This window comes from Macaca nemestrina, chromosome 4, assembly GCF_043159975.1.
Source record: "Macaca nemestrina isolate mMacNem1 chromosome 4, mMacNem.hap1, whole genome shotgun sequence".
NCBI classification, from domain to species: domain Eukaryota; kingdom Metazoa; phylum Chordata; class Mammalia; order Primates; family Cercopithecidae; genus Macaca; species Macaca nemestrina.
In genome coordinates, this window is record NC_092128.1 from 75,965,542 (window position 1) to 75,973,897 (window position 8,356).

Consider the following 8,356-nt stretch of genomic DNA (forward strand, 5'->3'; position numbering starts at 1 on the left):
TCTTAGCAATGAAGCCCTTTTCCTTCCTGACTCAGCCAGGCAGGGAAGTGAGAGCAGCTTTAAGGAATGTGCTGAACTTTGCAAGAAGTTGGTTTCCAGCTCTCAGGCAAGTTAAATTAAAATTTCCTCAATGTATGTGATATTCTTGTTCCTCAGGCTTATGGTTTAAAAAATTGGCTCAAGCAATGTTCTGACAAACAAGGGGTGGCAAGAGACTTTAACGATATAACCAGGCAGTTTGAACGTAGGTTCTTTCTCCAGCTCTTCAGAGTAAGCCTTAGTTATACACTCGGCTAGGGGCCCCCACCATGCTTCGGCCACCAACTGGTCTCTTGGAATGTTGACTGGTCTTTCTGCCTTCAATCTGCCTGCATATTACTCATCTCTTTTTCTTCCAGCTGCCAGAGGGATTTTTCTAAAGTGAAAGTCTGCTCCTTGTATAAAATGCTTGGGTGACTTCCGTTGTCTTTAGGATAAGAGCTAAACTTCATGTGGTATATGAGTTGTTAGAAGATGTGGCTCATACATCATTATGGTCACTCCTCTCTGCTAACCCTTCTGTACTGCAGCCCTGCACAACTACTGGCATTTTTTGATTCCATTAAATTCCCTGTTTCTCTCTTCCCTTGCTGCTGTCTCTGCTTGGGATATCCTCCCTATACCTCCCTCTCTATGTGGCCTCCCTATATCTTATCTTTTAGATCTCAAGGTCATCATCCACTTCTCCAAAACCCTTCCACAACCCCCTCTTTCTTTCCCCACATTGAGGGAATAGTAGCCACATATAATATTATTTTTGTAATACTGATGCTTTTAAAAGATAAAGCCCTTATTTGAATGCATGGAGTATTTCTCAGAATTCATAAATTATCTGTGCATCATAACAATTAATACTAATGAAAAGCTAATTTAACATCCACAGTTAATTGGCTAGGTCAGATTGCTTCTGTGGTCAGATTGCAAGTTAATCAGAAGCACTCACATCTCCAGGAGCTCTGTGCTGATTCTTAACCAGCATTAAAATTGAGCTAGGACCTTGGTCTTCCCACTTCCATCTTCTCCAGTCCCTGTGCCCTGATTCAAAATCCACTTAAAAGGTATTTTTCACAAAGCTTTCTATGTTCTTTTCAGTCAGAACTAACTCTAATCATCAGTGTTTACCTTAACTTATCCATATTTTTATTTAGGAAAACTCAGCATGTTTTTGTTTCCCCAAATCTATCCACTGAAAAGAAGACTCCTTAAGGAAAGGGCTCAGCTTAGCACTTTGCATTGGCTTAAAGCATTGACCCAGGTTAAACTGGATGAACAAAAATATCATTATTCAGGAACCTTACAGAAGTCTACAAAATAGCTTGTTTTGGATGTTACAGCTTCCACTAGCTATTAGCTAGAGTTGTGATCTCTAAGTCTGGTGCACATTAGACCATCTCCTTTTGTTTTTTCTTAAATAATCATGCTTTGCTTATTTGTCTCTATTATCATTCCTGCCACACCAACTACTTTATGTACCTTAGTCCTACTCTGTTCTTTTTTTTTTGACAGAGTCTCACTCTGTCGCCCAGGCTGAAGTGCAGTGGCGAGATACTGACTGACTACAACCCCTGCCTCCCAGGTTCAAGTGACTCTCCTGCCTCAGCCTCCTGAATAACTGGGACTACAGGCGCATGTCACCACACCCGGCTAATTTTTGTAGTTTTGGTGGAGAGGGGGTTTCACCATGTTGGCCAGGCTTGTCTCGAGCTTCTGACCTCAAGTGATCTGCCCTCTGCGGTCTCCTAAAGTGCTGGGATTACAGGCGTGAGCAACCGCGCTCAGACTACCCTACTCTTTATGCAGTTTTCTCTCTTGGAATGCTCTTTCTTACTCCATCTTTGCCAAATTTCTGTGTAGTTTCAAGGGTCACGTTAAATGCTATCTTCCATGAAGACATCCTGGTTTACTAATCTGAGTAGGATCTCTCTGTTTTCACCCCTCCCTCACAATGTCATTTGTTTATACTGCTCTAGGGCACATGCCTTTTTTCTATTATTTGCTTTTATTATTTCTTTATGCCTTTCCCTTCCAAAGAAATGGGAATTGCCTTCAAAGCAGGATGTTATCTTACTTATTGTATCTGCTATGGCTCCTAAAACAGAGCCTGCTACAGAGTGGGTGGCCAATAAATATTTGTTGAATAAATGAAAACAAATGAGAGGCACAATAAGCATCATTTAGAGTGAACCAATCACAAAATTTTCCAGTCGTTGAAGAATCTAGATATTCCTTGAGACTTCATAGGACCTACACGAGTGCTGCAAATTTTGATCAACTTCTTGAGATCTTTTTCCTTTTGGAAATCTCTTCTGAGGCAGTCAGTCCCCAATAAGAAGAATGAATGACACTGACTGAGAGCAGCAGGCAAAGCATCAGATTGGGGAACAGTTCAGATTGGGGAACAGTATACCTCTCTACCATGCTCTCTCAGTTCACTCCTGAGAGAATAGGCAGGCCAGCTGAATTAATTTGATGGTACAGGGAGAGATGTCATTTCCATTTCTCTCTTACTGAGTGGGAATATTCGTTTCCTCTTAGCCTTCCCAACCCCTCTGTTCAGGGTGGAGCTTAAGCCAGGAAAGAGCCCTTGGGTTTCTAGGAGTGTGGTTCTGAGAAGGAAAAAAAATCCTTTTTATGTGAAGAATGTGAGCCCTTTTAAATTATTAGGCCCAGAAAGGCATTTAAAATGTAATGGCAGTTACATCTCGCTCTCCCCTGAGCCAAATAATTATCTCTTGAAGACACTTATTATGTAGGCTCTAGACTGATGCCAAATAACTATAACGGACACATACACATGTATGTTTATTGCAGCACTATTCACAATAGCAAAGACTTGGAACCAACCCAAATGTCCATCAATGATAGACTGGATTAAGAAAATGTGGCACATATACACCATGTAATATTATGTAGCCACAAAAAAGGATGACTTCTTGTCCTTTATAGGGACACAGATGAAGCTGGAAACCATCATTCTCAGCAAACTATCACAAGGACAAAAAACCAAACACTACATGTTCTCACTCATAGATGGGAATTGAACAATGAGAACACTTGGACACAGGAAGGGGAACATCACACACCCGGGCCTGTCGTGGGGTGGGGGGACGGGGGAGGGATAGCATTAGGAGATACATCTAATGTAAATGACGAGTTAATGGGTGCAGCACACCAACATGGCACATGTATACATATGTAACAAACTTGCACGTTGTGCACATGTACCCTAGAACTTAAAGCATATATATAAAAAAACAGAGAGTAAGAATATATATCCCATCACGAAGCAATGTTATTTCTGTTAACCAATGAGAATTCCTGATAACGTTTCTAATTATCCTTTTTTCTTTTAAAATTTAAGCCTCTGTTTTGTTCTCAGGAGCACCCCACCCAAGGAAACTTGGAAGTGTGTTCTGGGCTGCAGTCCTCAACCATGGCCCAAACTCTCTATATTAATTTTGCCTCAGCTTATTCCTTTTAGGTCAACATTTCCGGTGCTATTAGCAAGATTCACAGTAACCCATCCCATCCTTTAACATTTTTCCCAAACTTGACCCCTGGTCAGCCTGAACCCATTGTGTTCTTCCTATTCTGAGAGAAATTATTAGATGTAAAGTGGTGGATATTACTAAAATTCCAGACCTAATTCTTCCACTCTTTGATTAAAGATCTAGACTTTATTTGGGCTGTTCTTTCAAACTCTCTCTTTCTAGAACAAAGGTTTTTGCTATTTATCTTTGGGTAGGAGATTTGGGTTGTAGGGAAAAAAACTGCCTTTTTTCTGCCTCTCCCTCAGAACCAGAGATTCAGGTTAAGGATTTTTCCATCTCTGTCTCACAGCATAAGTTTCGAGTCAAAGGACTGGCAGTTTGGCACCTGTGGTCTTGTTTCCCGTAGCATACTTTAAAAATTGCCACTGCACAGTCAATTACTAACCAATATTATTTTTATAAACCAATAAAAAATTGTTTTTAATTTTTTAAATTTTTAAATTTTTAGTTTTTGTGGGTACATAGTAGGTGTATACATTTTGGGGAATATGGGATATTTTAATACAGGTAGGTATACAGTGTGTAATAATCACATCAGAATAATTGAGGTATTCATCACCTCAAGCATTTATCCATTGTGTTACAAACAGTACAATTACACTCTTTTAGATATTTTAGAATGTACAATTAAATTATTATTGACTATAATCAACCTGCTGTGCTGTCAAATATTAGATCTTGTCCATTCTTTCTATTTTTTACACCTATTAACCATTCCTTCTCTTCTGCCCCCCTCCTTCCCCATTCTGTCCCTGCCCCTGGCCCTACCCTACTATCCTTCCGAGCCTCTGGTAACTGTCTTATTCTCTATCTCCATGAGTTCAAGTGTTTTAATTTTTAGCTTCCACAGATAAGTGGGAATATGTGAAATTTATTTTTCTGTGCCTGGCTTATTTAACTTAACATAATGACCTACAGCTCCATCCATATTATTGAAAATGACAGAATCTCATTTTTTATGGCTGTATAGTATTCCATTCTGTATATGTACCATATTTTCTTTATCCATTTGTCTGTTGACAAACACTTGGGATGCTTCCAAATCTTGGCTGTGTGAATAGTGCTACAATAAACATGGGAGTGCAGATATCTCTTTGATATACTAATTTCCTTTCTTTTGCTTATATACCCAGTAGTGGGATTGGTGGATCATATGGTAGCTTTAATTTTAGTTTTTTGAGGAACCTCCAAACTGTTCTCCATAGTGGTTGTACTCATTTACATTCCCACCAACAGCATACGAGGTTGCCCTTTTCTCCACAGCCTTGCCAGCATTTGTTATAGCCTGTCTTTTGGATAAAAGTCATTTTACTGGGATGAGATAATATCTCATTGTAGTTTTGATTTGCATTTCTCTGATGATCAATAATGTGAAGCATCTTTTCTTATATCTGCTTGCCATTTGTATGTCTTCTTTTGAGAAATGTCTATTCAGATCTTTTCCTCATCTTTAAATCAGATTATTAGATTTTTTTTTCCTGTAGAGTTGTTTGAATATTCAAGTTGTTAAATATTCTGGTTATTAATCCCTTGCCAGACGGGTGGTTTGCAAATATTTTCTCCCATTCTGTGGGTTGTCTCTTCAATTTTTTGATTGTTTCCTTTGCTGTGCAGAACTTGATGGGATTCCATTTGTCCAGTTTTGCTTTGGTTGTCTGTGTTTGTGGGGGTATTGCTCAAGAAATCTTTGCCCAGTCCAATGTCCTGGAGACTTTCACCAAAGTTTTGTTCCAGTAGTTTCATAGTTTGAGATCTTAAATTTAAGTCTTTAATCCATTTTGATTAGATCTGCCCACCCCAGCCTCCCAAAGTGCTGGGATTACAGGCGTGAGCCACCATGCCCGGCCTCTTATTTGCAACTTGTACATGAGATTACTTTGTCATTTTCTTTTTCATAAATGCTTGCTATTGGCATACAGAAATGCTGCTGATTTTTGTATGTTCATTTGGTATCCTGCAACTTTACTGAATTTACCAGTTGTAATAGTTTTTTGGTAGAGTCTTCAAGTTTTTCCAAATATAAGATCATATCTTCTGCAATCAAGGATAATTTGATGTCTTCCTTTCAAATTTGGATGCCCTTTATTTCTCTCACTTGTCTGCTCTAGCTAGGACTTCCAGTAATATGTTGAATAATACTGGTGAATGTGGGCATCCTTGCTGTGTTGCAGATCTTAGAGGAAAGGCTTTCAGTTTTCCCCCATTCAATATAATGCTAGCTGTGGATATGTCATATGTGGCTTTTATTGTGTTGAGGTATGTTCCTTCTATCCCCAGTGTTTTGAGGGTTTTTTTTTTTTAATCATGGAGTGATGTTAAATTTTATAAAATGCTTTTTCAGCATCAATTGAAATGATCATATGGTCTAACATATGGTCTATCCTTGAGAATGATTTATGTACTGAGAAGAATGTGTATTCTGCAGCCATTGGATGAAATACTTGGTAAATATTTATTAGTTCCATTTGGTTTATGGTGTAGATTAAGTACAATGTTTGTTGGTAGATTTTGTGTCTGAATGATCTGTCCAATGCTAAAAGTAGGGTGTTGAAGTCTCCAGCTATAATTGTATTGGGGTCTCTCTCTTTAGATCTAATAATATTTACTTTATATATCTGGGTGCTCCCCTGTTGGGTGCATGTATATTTACAATTGTTATATCCTCTTGCTGAAATGACCACTTTATCACTATATAACAACCTTCTTTGTCCCTTTGGGTAGTTTTTGTCTTGAAATCTATTTTGTCTAATATAAGTATAGCTATCCCTGCTCCCTTTTGGTTTCCATTTGCATGGAATATCTTTTTCCATTCTTTTAGTTTTAGTCTATTTGTGTCTTTTTAGGTGAAATATGTTTCTTGAAGGCAACAGATCATTGGGTCATTTTTTTTAATCCATTCTGCCACTCTATGTCTTTTAATTGGCCAGTTAGTCCATTTATATTCAATATTATTAATGATAAGAACTTACTCCTGCCATTTTGTTACTTGTTTTCTGGTTGTTTTGTGGTCTTCTCTTTCTTCTTTCTTTTCTTCCTGTTTTCCTTTTAGTGCAGGTGATTTTTTGATTTTTTCAAGTGGTTGTTTTAATTTCTTGCTTTTTGTTTTTTGTATATTTATTGTGTGTTTTTTTAATTTGAGGTTACCATGAGGCTTGCAAATATTATCTTATCCCATTATTTTAAACAGATGATAACAGCACTGATTGCATAAGCAAAGAAAAAACTAATACCAACTCTACACTTTAACTTCATACCCCTGCTGTTTAACTTTTTGTTGTTTCTATTTGTATCTTATTGTATGGCCTATGTCTTAAAAACTTGTAGTTACTATATGTTATTGGCTCATCTTTTCATCTTTCTACTCCAAATATGAGTCATTTACACACTGCAATCAGTGTTATACTATTTTTTGTTTTTCTGTGTACTTATTATTACCAGTGATTTTTTTAACCTTTGAATGATTCCTTATTGCTCATTAATATCCTTTTTTCAGATTAAAGAACTCTGTTGAGCATTTCTTGTAGGGCAGTTCTGGTGTTGATGAAATCCCTCAGCTTTTGTTTGTCTGGGAAAGTCTTCTTTATTTCTGCTTCATTTTTGAAGGATATTTTCACTGGATACACTATTCTAGGATAAAAGCATTTTTCCTTTAGTATTGTAAACATGTCATGCCACTGTCTCCTAGCCTACAAGGTTTCCACTGAAAAGTCTGCTGCCAGATGTATTGGAGCTCCATTTTACATTATTTATTTTCTCTTGTTGATTTTAGCATCCTTTCTTTATCCTTGGCCTTTGGGAGTTTAATGATTAAATGCCTTGAGGCATTCTTCTTCGGGTTAAAACTGCCTAGTGTTCTATAATCCTCTTATACTTGAATATTAATATCTTTCTCTAGGTTTGGGAAATTTTCTGTTATTATTTCTTAGAATAGGGTTTCTACTTCTTTGTCTCTCTCTACCTCCTTTTAAAGGCCAGTAACTCTTAGATTTGCCCTTTTGAGACTGTTTTCTAGATTTTTCAGGTGTGTTTTATTCTTTTTCATTCTTTTTTTCTTTTGTCTCCTTTGACTGTGAATTGTCAAATAGCCTGTCTTCAAGTTTACTAATTCTTTCTTCTGCTTGATCAATTCTGCTATTAAGCCCACCAGGCTGGGCATGGTGGCTCACGCCTATAATCCTAGCACTTTTGGAGGCCGAGTTGAGTGGATCACCTGAGGTCAGGAGTTAGAGACCAGCCTGGCCAACATGGTGAAACCCTGTCTCTACTAAAAATACAAAAATTAGCCAGGTGTTGTGACACATGCCTGTAATCTCAGCCACTTTGGAGGCTGAGGCAGGAGAATTGCTTGAACCCAGGAGACAGAGGTTGCAGTGAGCTGAGATCATGCCACTGTACTCCAGTCTGGGCAAAGAGTAAGACTCTGTCTCAAAAAACAAACACAAACAAGAAAACCTCTGATGCATTCTTCAGTATGTTAATTGAATTTTTCAACTCCAGAATTTCTGCTTGATTATTTTTAATAATTACAATTTCTATCTAAAATTTATCTGATAGGATTCTGAATTCCTTCTCTGTGTTATCTTGAATTTTTTGACTTTCCTCAAATATGAATTCCTCAAATTTTGAATTTTCTGTCTGAAAGGTCACATATCTCTTGCTCTCCAGGATTGGTTCCTGATGCCTTATTTAGTTTGTTTGGTGAGACCGTGTTTTCCTGGATGGTCTTGAAGCTTGTGCATATTCATCTGTGTTTGGCATTTAAGAGT